Below are 12,683 nucleotides of genomic sequence, written 5' to 3' on the forward strand. Positions count from 1 at the left end.
TAATCAGTCATAGCACAAGGAAAAGGAGTGAAAAGGATAGCACTAAACCACAGTGATTCCAGATTAAGGTTTTTACTTCAGATAATGTCAAAACAAATCTATGCACATGCAAACAAAACTGTAAAAGCACAGTCCTCTCCCTGCCTCAGTTTCCTCAATAACAAGAACAAACTGCTCAAGCCAAAGCTATTTTGCATATTCAGGCTTCTCTTAACACAGCTTTTTCTTGTCCTAAGGGACTTTCGCAGCTCCCCTGAAACTGTGTTGAACAAACTTCTCCTTTCTCCAGGTACTTCCCAGTGCTTTGGGAAATACTGCTCCCATTAGAATTCTTAGTTCACTTTGCATGATGACATGTAGATCAGACTCACAAATGTCTTCTAAACCTCTTAAAAGATGATTAACTGCTTCTGAGTTCAAATGTGAAAAATCAGTTTAGCCAGCAGCTATTCCTTTGTAAAAGATGCTCCTTTTAATAATAATTTTTAAAAAGGAAAACATTGACATCATTATTAGGCCTATGCCAGGTAAAAGTTTTGCACCCCATCATTTGTGGATTTTATTTCCTGTGGTGTTTTCAGACCAACATTTATCCATTTTCCACAGCCTCACAGCAAACAGCATCAATGTGCAGAAGACATGAGATTACCTGACACCTCGCAACATCCTGTCAGCCACACTGATGGGACTTACAAGTATCACAGAGTCAAATGAAGTTTATGAAATTTGTAACAACTTAAATCAAAGTTCCCACTACTTCTGTCCATTCCCTTTGCCATGTCCATAGAATTCCTCTTTTGCATTGGCATTTTAATGATTGCAAGGTGCACAGTTTCAGAAAGAAGTAAAAATACTCCAGGAAGTAGGAGGAGCTTAAGGTAAATATTTGCTCTGCGCAGCATTCTGAACCAGCCTTGATTTGTTTTATATAAGAACAGGCAAGGACACAAAAAACCAGTAAAACAGTGCACCCCTGCCTTACTTTTGCTTAGACAACAACAGAACACCAACCTCACAAGTGTGAGTCATGGTTTAAAAAAGACAAATACAGCTTTTTTATTTTTCCAAAAGTAGAAGTACTCGGTGCATCTGTATCAGCATTTCCTCCCTGAAACAGAAAATCATTGAATATACTGTGCCTCCCTGAGTTTTAGTTTTTCTGTAAGTATTTATTGACCTCCTAAATGACAATTTTTTGGCTGAATTTCAAGCCAGCTGTTTTTTTTCAAGTTGAACTGGATGTTTTTTATTGGATGTTTTTTTTCCTGGCCTCCAACTACAAGTAGATGGAAGCCAGGAAAAAAAAAAAACCAAACAAATTTATTTTATCCATTACAGAGCCAATCAGAATGAATGCCTATAGTCTATGACACAAGAGAATTTTTCCTGAAATATCTAAGCTGCTTCTGCAGCTTATTTTTTAATCTTTTCAAACAGATTTTTTTAAAAGAAACTTTAAAAGGTTAATGTCAATCCCATTATTTCAAATAGTCTTTACACAACTTAAGAATGTTGCCATTCAGTGTTGCCCAGGAATCCAATTAGACTCCAAATCAGAGTATCCAAATTACAAAAGTACCAGAAAACCTACTGTGCTGCTGCTAACAGCATGCTAGATGATCATGTTTGTTATGCATTTTAGGAAAAGTTAATTCTCACATACTTTCTATTGTACTACAGTCTGTTTCCACCTCCCCTGCCCACAACTTAGCTTGCTCAGATATTCTCCTTTACAACAGTACAACTGTGAAGTCCCAATTAGACTGAATAAATCTGCATGTGATATTTTAGCCCATTCATAATATTGAAATAATTCTATGAAGTACTGTGCAGCACCATATGGTATTTTATCCAGTTTCATCATTTGTACAGAATAGCTTGCAGTGATTTGTTACACAATATTCTGAAATACACTGCAGCTGTAGTCTGCAGGAATATAAGCTTTCTACTTTTTGCATTTCTTATTAGGATCTCAGGGATGCTTTAAAAACCTTAGCAGAAGATCCACTTATAAGGGTAACAAGTCCCTGAAAAATCAGCTTCTATCCAAGAGGGAAAGAGATGGAAAACAAGCAGTTAAAAATTAAGGTGTACAAAATTAATTTTATGGTTTCTCTTTAGATACCTATAGCTCTTAAAATAATAGAAATCTTGGAATTAAGGAGATGGGTATCACCTAGAGATATTAGTATGCTTGGGACTACGTGCAAACTTAATTTCATTAAAAGCATTGTCTGTTACGCTTCCCACTACCAGCACTTTCTTCATTAAGAAGAGCAGGTAATGACTTGAATTTGCTTTAGCATTCCATGCACATTGGATGCATGTGTTCAACTGCCTTGATTTTTTAAAAAAAGATGAGCCTAGCAGAACCTCAGTGTGATACATTAACAAGAAAGGATTCATTAACAATCTTCATTTAAAAAGTACTTTTTACGTACTCACACAACAAAGGGAATTTTTTCTGCTTCAGCCCATTCACTCATCCTTTCTATTTCTGCCTTTGAAATTCTGTTCAGGAGTCCTCTGGAATGGAAATTTCTATACTGCTGTTACCAGGCATCCCTGCATGCTGCTGCGTGCCCCCTCCAAAATGCTATGCACCCTTTTCCTTAAATACAAAATGAAAGTGCTTGGCACCATGGAAAAAAAAAAGCCTAAATACACCTTTTTTAGACTTCAGTTATTCTTTTCACCCATCTGCACTGTCAGGCTCTACAGGCAGTGTGATTTGCAAGCCATGAGGACGCTGTGGTTTGTGCAGCAGACAGGGGTGGGCAGGCTGGCAGCTGCAGGTAAAGCAGCACCACTGCCCGACCTCTACAGATCTCCCCTGCACTTGATGACAATTATTCACAGTGGCAAGGCAGGCAGATGCACCAAAGCAAAGCTACCACAGTCCCCAGCCCAACATATTCATTCACAGGGTCAGAAACTTCCCAAAACATCAGTGAATGAAAATCATTCCTTAATGGCAACGCAGTCAGTCAGACCCTATACTACATGTTGTAATTATTAAATCTCTCTGTAACCATAGGTAAGAATAATTTTGAATAATTTTAATAATATTTCAAATGAAACATGAAGATGAAAATCTAAAAAAAAGTGAACACTAGTGAATATATATAGGTAGAATATAGTTTACAGAGAAGACATCAAAGCACTGCCTGTGCAAATTGCAGATAACAGCCTTATAAACAAACTGGCAATGATGGTGGGAAAAATGTCATTTAAAGACAACAGAGGGTCCTAGAATATTAGCTGTAAATACATACAATAAGTAGAAAACAATTGTTTATCAACCTTACCAACAAAATCTGAGATAATGCAGGAAGGACAGAGCATTGTTTCAGGTATTTTTATGATTTTGTTCAAACTGTCCAACATTCCATAAATTAATCCATGTACACATTCCCTCTTTATTTACAGGTGCATTATGATGTGCTTATTCTAACAGCAACCTAACCGTGCACATGGCAAAGCATGTAAGCATGGTTACAATTTTCACTCCTATGAGTCCTTTGTGGTTACCCACCAAGCAATGAATTTTATTACTATAGTGATAAAGCTCATGTATGAATCTTACAAAAGATGAATGACCTCATTTTTCCTCAAAGGGGAGTTCCACTGCTACAAGAGCGACGGCTGGCAAAATAATTATGCCATCAAAAGACTAAAATGATTCAGCTGGAACTCAAGCTCTGTCAGTAATGCTGCTCACAAATATTACTGAAAACACTTATGATCCTGGCAAAAATGGCACTAGAAGACTGTGACAGTTTTTCAGATAGGCAGTATTCCAGAGAATGCTGGGTAAAGTTAGAGAAAGAAATAGTGAGAGAGATGATTCACCTGAGCCAAAGTGAAATTTGAAATTTATGTAAAAGGATGCATTCATGTACTGGCATTAAAAATTATTAAATCTCTAAAATCCTGCCTCTGGAGAGGTATCCAGCAAGCATTATAAACAGGAGCAATACTTGTTTTCAATGGATTGGACATTTAAGCCTTGAAATGTAAAAGTTAAAGCTTGCAAAAAAATATCATGCATTAGTTCTTTTACGATAGAATTTATTATAATAGCAAATTCTACCATGCAGAATGGTTTTGCATATTTGGAAGAGTATTTCCAAGGAATACTTATGTATAGCATCTGAACACTCCCAAATTAAAGAATGTTTACAGTAGTGTTACAAACAAACAAGAAACCCACTGGGCAGCTACTTACAATGAAATATAAATTATCCCCCCCCAATTTACAAAAGACGCGGTTATAAGTGAAAACACCACATACAACTAGACAGAACGCTAAAAACTGATTTTACAGGTATTACTAAAGGCAATATTTAGCTTTTTATCATTAAAGAATAACAACATTAAACCCTCCCTTAAGGTGATTGTTTCTATTGTTGATAGATCAGTAACTCAGATTTCAAAACTTAACCTCTGACTAAAAGATACCAAGTCTTTTTAGGTCATGGGGTCCTACATGAGGTCTCTCAGAAGAAAGCATAAAAGTCCTAAAATAACAAGCACACACACAGGTTTCTCTTAATTTGCCCTGTTGGATTCCCATAATAAGGGCTTAATAGCTCCAACCCCAGAGCAACTCTGCAGTCATCAACAAGACCATTTACCACATGATTTAGCAAACGTGTTTCCAAGATTTTCATTTACATGTGCTACACAGAATTGAAATTAATGTAGGGCAATTTATGAGTAATATTATTCTGGGATTCACAGTTCTTTGCATAGTCGATCCAAGAAAGAATCTCAATTTCCCAGAGGCCTACACAAGTCACACAGTACCATCCTCTTCCTCTCCACTGTGCTATGGGAAGCCAGTCTAGCATTGTGCTCTTTCCTTTTCCAGATCAGGACTTGGGTTTGAAGAAAGACAGTGAAAAAAGTAATAAAATGCAGTCCCATTCACACAAACCCATGGTGAAATTCACATTGTTTGCAACACCCAAACAAAATACACAGCCACCTTTCAGAACATGTGTTCTCCTTACCCCAGATTACTGTGTCTGTCTGGGAACTGGAGCACCATGCAGCCATGTGAGTAACAGCCCAGCTAATTGTCAGCTCTGCCTTCCTCTGCAGCACCAGCAGCTGAGCCCTCCAAACAGCGGGAAGCACCAATGTCAGGCAGCGTGCTGGCTGAAACCAGGGACACCCAGAAGATTGCAGAGACCATGTAAACTGATGGATCAACGCTGCTCCTGGCTCTCCCACTCACTCTACCTTTTCCACAAACTTGTATGAGGGGAATGTGAGACCATCATGCACACTGAGAGGTGAGGGCAGGAACCCATTTGAATGGCCTCTCTTCCCCACCATCTTCTCCACACTTAACAATCCATACAAATAAAGTCTACCCACATAGCTCATATTATTCTTTAAAGAAAGTAGAGTACTCCAACAGAGGACACACAACTCTAGCTCAAGTCTTTGCAGTACTGATTATCTTACAGATCTTGCAACACAAACTTCAGCTCAGCCTTGGGGTTGCTTACTTTTTTTTAACCCCTCTCCCTCAGCTCTAAGGCAATGGAATCTACTCTAACCTTACATATTTTTCTTTAGTGAAATGACAGTCATGGTCAGTGCATGCTCACCACCCTGGTTTTATTCAGTTTAGTCCTCCAGCCCACCAGCAGTAATTGAAATATACACAATTAAATGTGTCCACACAGAATGATGGTCTAGCACTTCAAATAAGTGTCTTCTGAAAAGAGAAGTCTTCCCTCTTAACAGACTTAACAGTCAATTAATTTTGTCAAAATTATTTCATTCTGACTATATTCTAAAGGATTGACAACTAAGTACAAAATAAAATATTTCATTCTGACCATATTCTAAAGGATCCACAACTAAGTACAAAAATCCTTACAGTCTTTTCCATGATCTCATAAAAACAAACAAATAAAAAAAGATTCAGTGGAGTATGAGGTCTCCATACGAGACCTAACTTGATATAACCTTCCATGTAGGCAATGAATTACTGATAGTTACCTTTGCAAGCAGAGTTCTCCAAGCAGTGCCAAAGCCACCTGGCACTGTTTCTGCTGGAGATGAAAGTAGCTGTTTATTTCACATGAAGAGTCATCAGAAGTCTTTAAAATCCCACACTGTCCAAATGGACACAAAATGGAAGGAAGTTATGGTGGTGGTGTCTCCCTATGCATCCAGAAAACCCACACAAATCTTCAACCCTAATTTGTATTCGGGACATACTCTTATCATCTTGACATGTGTGCTTCTAGAAACAGAAGAAACTAATTTGTCTTAGGTAATTTTTACTCTTTTGGTACATCATCTTCCAGAGCCTTTCAAAGACCTCTCATTACAGCACTGAAATATTCGTGACTAGATGGACAAAAGAAAACCATCAACAGAAACCAGACCTGGTTTCTATCTTCTCCTCCTAAAAAATGAAAAAACAAAAAGTGAGCAAACAGGAGAAGCAGGAGATAGGAAGCAACAGCTTAACATCAATTAATTTGTTTCCAGAGAAATAATAGAAATAAATAGTGCAAGATGGATAAATGACTGAGCTGCCATCTGCTTCTGTACTCAGCAGCACTTTGGAAATACAGCTACTACAGTGAAGTGTTCTGCAAATACTGCAGCAAAGAGGGCACTATGTAAACTGAGGGGAGTGAGGCAACAAAGCAACACCGATACCCACTCATCTGGAGGAGTCACTTACATGTGTCACCTTTCTAACCACAAAGCAGAGAATCTCTTCAGACAATGTAAGCCCCACGTGTGTTCCAGATCTGCCCGTGCCAGCTTGATGCTCCTACACCTGCTGATATGCAGAACTACCCACACAGAATATTTATTTTGTCCAGAAGCATTCCTAATACCTCAGAGTAATACAGCCCTGCACAGAGAGGCATCTACAATTTTGGTTTCAATTTCCTTAAAATACAACTAATCTGATCACAAGCAGACAAATACAACAGAATAATTATGGAGTACAGAAGTGTAAATATTAGCTTCTTCATTTTTGGAAAAGTATGTTTCAGCTACTTTTGTGACAGATTATTAGCTAATTTACTACATGTGCTGGCAATCAGTATTACTATATGTACATATAAAGCTATTTTAAAATATATCAAAATTTATAACTATCTAACTATACTAACCATCCAGAGATGTAATTTCAAAAATTTATTTCTGCAGGTACAAATTCCACTCAACTGGCCACTGTCTTAGTGACTGATAGATAAGAAAACTACCAATATTATCTTCATCCATCAGGTTCTCACAAATGGCAATTGCCTGAAGAGCAACTTTTGTAACTTCAAGCATGTCACAATTATGCACATTGGCTCATAATTCTTGACTGTTTCTGCTTCCTGTCCCCAAGGTATGAGACCAAGAAATCCTAACACCTCAGAAGCTACAAAATACTGCTGAATTAGCAGCACTACAGAGTAACAGAGATGCATAAGTGCACGTGCAGGAAAATAACTAAATTCAAAATAAATTTCAAAATCCTCTTTAAAAAATTGTAAAAATTCATCCAGAGGCATACTATGTTAAAAAAAAGGAGAAAGTGAAAAGCAGAAAAGAGCTAGGAGAGAATGCTAGCACATACAAGTACAGGCAGCAGGAATACAGCAGAACACACTTGATTTCTTTTGTCTAAGTGCTCATATGCATCAGATTCTCCACATCTCTCATGCAGAGCTCCTTTTTCTCACACCACTTCTCAGGTTCTGGTGAAATAACTCTCCTGTTTTGTGTTTGTTTTCACACCAAATACATGAATACTGGACTTCTAGACAAACATGCAGATGACTTTTATAATTTACATCAACTTAATGATCTACTTTATCTCAGGTTTAGACAACTGTGAGAATTACCATTTCTGAATAGTGTGTATTCACTCTCTGTGAGGAAGTAGCACCAGACTCTCCCATGATTTTTTCTAACTATAAAGAAGAATCCTGTTAAAATGTCTGGCTCAGAAACAATGGCAGAATTTCTAGACAGAAAAAAACAATTTATTTTTTGATCAAAAAATTCTAATACAAGTATTTACTTTCAAATTAAGTTACTCTTCCCTGTTCTGAAAAGAATTTTAAAAAAGGAAGTGTCTCAGACAGTTCAGTTGATGATTAAGGCATTTACAATGTGTACAACTGCTGGAAGCAAAACCAGCAAGACAACAAATCCATCCAAACAATCTGGTGACATAATACTAAATTGTTACTCAAAAAACTCAACACACCATTTGTGATCTTAGAATCTTTCTGTTTAATTGCAATTAACACTACATGAATAGAGCTGTCTTGGGCTGTGCCCACCCAAGCTTCTAGAATTATTCTGAAATTATCCTTTTATCCAGTTTTCATGGTAAAGCTTCTTTGAATTAAGCAAGTACAGTAACAAAAAGATTAAGGAATTCTGGGTTCAAGAAATGGTATGAGAAAGCATTAGTCATTAAAGAAATAAGTATTTCTCAGGGTATGCCAGCCTTGAAAAAGCTAAATGCTGGAAGGTCAGCTTTAGGTCAATGTACACCTCATCCTCTACCCTGCAACACAGGAAAACAAAGCTCCCAGGCTCTTCTTGAGAGACAGCTAGGGCTATCAAAGAGACATCTGCAGATCTCTTAACAGAGACGCTGATCTAAATCAAACACTCCTGGATGCAAATAGAGCATTAAAGTCAGATGACTTATGGAGAAATTCTAAATTTATCATGGAAAGATAGCAGCAGCTTAATTAAGGCTGTTATCAGCTTCCACTATGAATGTTTGCTATCAGCTTTCCATTTCTCGCCTCAGACATCTGACTTGATTTAGCAACTAATAGACATTAGACAGAGTTCAGTACTTGTGGAAAGGTTATGTACAAATACACATTTGTCAGATTCCAATTTTCATATCTTTTACCATGAATTACTAATTTCTTCAAGTAGATTTGCACAAAAAGAATATTATTTTAATTAAAGCACCTGCTTTTGATAGTTTAACTGGCGATGCTAGTGGCCTGAAAAGGAACATTTAGTTCACAAAGGCATTCACTGATTGCTACCCAAGTTTGTTTTATTAATTTAACTCCAAAGATTTTCAATAAGCAGAACAAAGCATTGAATTTGTGAATACCTCACAATTTTACAAGATTACAAGAGGTCACGTAAATTACTACCGAGTCTCTCTGTACTGAGAGTTCCATAAGCTGCTCCTTTGTTCCGCAGATAACTGAGCTCTGTGTGTGAGCAGTATTCTACCTTGAACACTGGCAGTGCACACATAATTGCTAACCTGCTTCCTTTAGTTAAGGCTCCTTTTATCCTTGAAGTCTGTCTTTTCTCCACCTTTTCTGCTTTATCATCCTTGCCAAGAAATCCAGATGTTTACAAAACCAGATTACAATTAATAAAAATTTGCACAATTTTTAAGTGTTCACAAAGCCTGACTTAAAAAAAATAAAAATAAGGCAGCATGAAAACGACTGAGATTTTTCCTCTTCTACAGCATTTTTGCACCCACTTTGTGCAACACATGAACTTAGCCCCTGAAGAGCCAGTAGGCTGCACAAGGCAACAAAAAAAGCAAAGTACTAAAACACAGTTACAAAATTATCATCACTTGGAAACCAGACATGATGTCCCAAGGTGACACTGAAAGGAAAAAGTCAATGGTGGATGTGGCCTGTTCTAGCATAGCCCTGCTGTCAGCAGATTCTCTCTAGGAGCAAAGAAACGAAGGTGATGTATTGTTGCAAACCATGTTCCTTACAAAAAGCAAGCCCCAATCCTTCAAGGTGATCTATGAAGCCAGAGACACAGGTTCTTCTTGCAGTGAAAAATTAACATGCATGAGATCACACTGCAGTCACACGTTTCTTGTAATGTTATTTGCTGATTATCCTTTAACAATTTTAAAGCTTCCAAAAGAATATGGGTGTTCATCATTAGCCTTATCATCATCACTTGTTTTTGCAGTGCAGCAGTTAAAAATAGACAAAACAAGCATGAAAGAAACCATGGGAGGAAAGAAGAACAGCTTTTAGAACAAAACCAAACCAAAGTACTTTTCAAGAAGCAGCTAAAGCTACCAAATGAAGATTGAATACTTGCTCATCACATCATTTACAGACCTCTAAAGGAAAAAATTTGCCACTGTCAAACAACACTAAGCAGTCGATGGTAACATCTATATTTAGGCTAATTCTTCTAATTATAAAAGATTGTGGCCCTTTTTTGGTCCCTGAAATAATCTAACAAATTCATTTTCTGGAGAAGGTTTTTATTACTCAATAGGGAGAAAGTAGTAACGTGCCTTTGCCAAGTGAAATTATCACCATATTGGTCAAAGTCAGAAACTTCCCAAAACATTCCTCTTCTGTCATCTGCCACACCAGAAAAATTAGTGAACTAATGACAATAATAGCTTAATGTGGTCTTGCCTACACAAGGCAAGTCCCACACTGATTTCAAGGGAAATAACAGTGGTGTACAGGAAACCTTGAGAGACAATAAATTTCTGAAAGCCAATAACAGGTTCTTGCTATTCTTGGTAATTTTCACAACATCTGGCTCATGATACCTATAAATCACCTTTAAGTGGAAAGCCTCACAAACCAGCCTAAACCTCAGACCCAGAAGACCCTAGACCATGGAATAACAGCCTCCTCCTGGTTAGCGCCTTATATATTCAGCCCTGCACTGAAAATATTCTTTAAAGCTTCACTGTGATGCCTCATTGTAATTACAGCTGTACAAAACAGAGCCCTTTTACGCCGTGCTCCCAGACCACCCGTGTCAGAAACAAAGGCCCGGGGCTCCACACACGCACAGCAACACAGCAAGACGAGCACTGCAGGCTGCAGCCTGCCCAGGGACAGAATGGCCACACACTCCTACACAGTCCTGTCGTCCTGAGCACAAGTGCTGTCGTGCAGCTCCATTTATACGCACACAGAATTTTTTATTTTAAAAAATAAAAAGGAATTAAATATATTCTTAGGTACATCAAACTTCTACCACAGTTCCCCACTCAGTCTGGCAAAACTCCATGAGAGGTTTTACACTGCATTACTTTTTGCAGCCAAATGAGGATGGGTTCAAACTGCTTTGCTATGTCCTGATCTCACTCTGTTTTGAGGGTTAAACTGGAGATGCCATAAACCGGTACCTGGAAGTTACAGAATTACACAGAATTTCTACCTCTCTGCCTGAAGTCATGTATTTTTTTTTCCTGCTTTTTTTTCAAGTTTTAGCTATGTTAGAATATATTTGAAGACTCACAATATATTACTGGATTATTTAAGAAATTTTATAAGGACACAAATAAAAGCTAACCTTTTGAGCATGAATGATCTGGAAAAAAAATCTCTTTAATGCTTAAAAATCTCTTCACAATCTTTGGGTTATCCATGCAAGCAAGGAAAAACAAAGGAATTAACATTTTATGGAACATTTCAGTTAAGGCCAAAACCATGTATTTCTTCATTTTTGTACTCTCACACCTTTTGTTACATTCTCAGCAAATACAGCAGATCTCAGCAAGATATTTAACAAGGCTAAAAGACAACCTGATTGAAGTTTTGAGAACAAAAGCAAGCTGAAAACACATTTCACTTTGTATTAAAAACATTCAGTTCTTCATTGTCTTATGCGATTCATTTAAAATTTAAAAAAATAAAGATACACAAAATTTTCATTATGTACTTATAATTTTTTTAAAATTAAAAACAGCTGATTTAATTTTCATCTGTTTAATTAACCCCATCAGTTATTCATACATTCTTCATCATTCAGTTCGACTACCAATCAAAGCTATGCTTGAGAACAACAAGGACAAAAAGCAAGCAGGATCAGGAGTACAGTTAGATTTCCTTACACTAACAACTATCATAAATTATTTACTGAACTTCAAAGCTTTGAAACTGGTGATGAATATGATAGGAAAAATAAGACGTGTTTGTTTACTATCAATTATTAATTACATATGTTTTACAGTATAAGATGAAGAAAATAATAAAAATGTATTGTGCTCATTTCACTAAAATTTACTGTTCCATTTCACTAAAATTTACTATATCCATTCAGAGATTATGCATTAATTATTTGGTAACTTTGTCATAATAAGACATGCAAAAAACCTGACAAGTTAAGAAAAAAAAGGATTAAATCCATACTTTGCAGTAAGAAACATACATATGTATAAGCAAAACATTACTCAGGACTAGGGAAAATGAAGTTCTGAATCAAAACAAGCTACTTATATAAGCCAACCCGAGTAATAAAACATTTAGAACCAGGAATACAAATGATAGCTGAACTAAATTCAGTTGCAAACCAGACAGATCAAAGAATTAACATGTCAGTCCCTCCACACAAAGCAGGAACCAAACCAGCCATGAAGGTCCAAATTTTCTAGTGATTGGAAGTAAATCTGGGATGCCCAACTGTATGGCTGTCTGGCAGATAGCTGCTGGTTTCAATGTGCCTTAGGTCAGACGTGGCAAACTTCACACTTCTAACCAGTGCTGTTGGTAATAGATTGGATGAAACACGTTTACAAAAGAATCAATAAATGTAAAGACTGGAAAGAATTAGGGAGGCTTGCAGGCTTGTACCTATTGTCTGGGGGAATTAGATGTCAGTTTGAGCACTATAACTCCAACAAAGGTTTCCTAGTTTTAATTTACTAG

The sequence above is a fragment of the Ammospiza nelsoni genome, chromosome 4 (genome assembly GCF_027579445.1).
Source record: "Ammospiza nelsoni isolate bAmmNel1 chromosome 4, bAmmNel1.pri, whole genome shotgun sequence".
NCBI classification, from domain to species: domain Eukaryota; kingdom Metazoa; phylum Chordata; class Aves; order Passeriformes; family Passerellidae; genus Ammospiza; species Ammospiza nelsoni.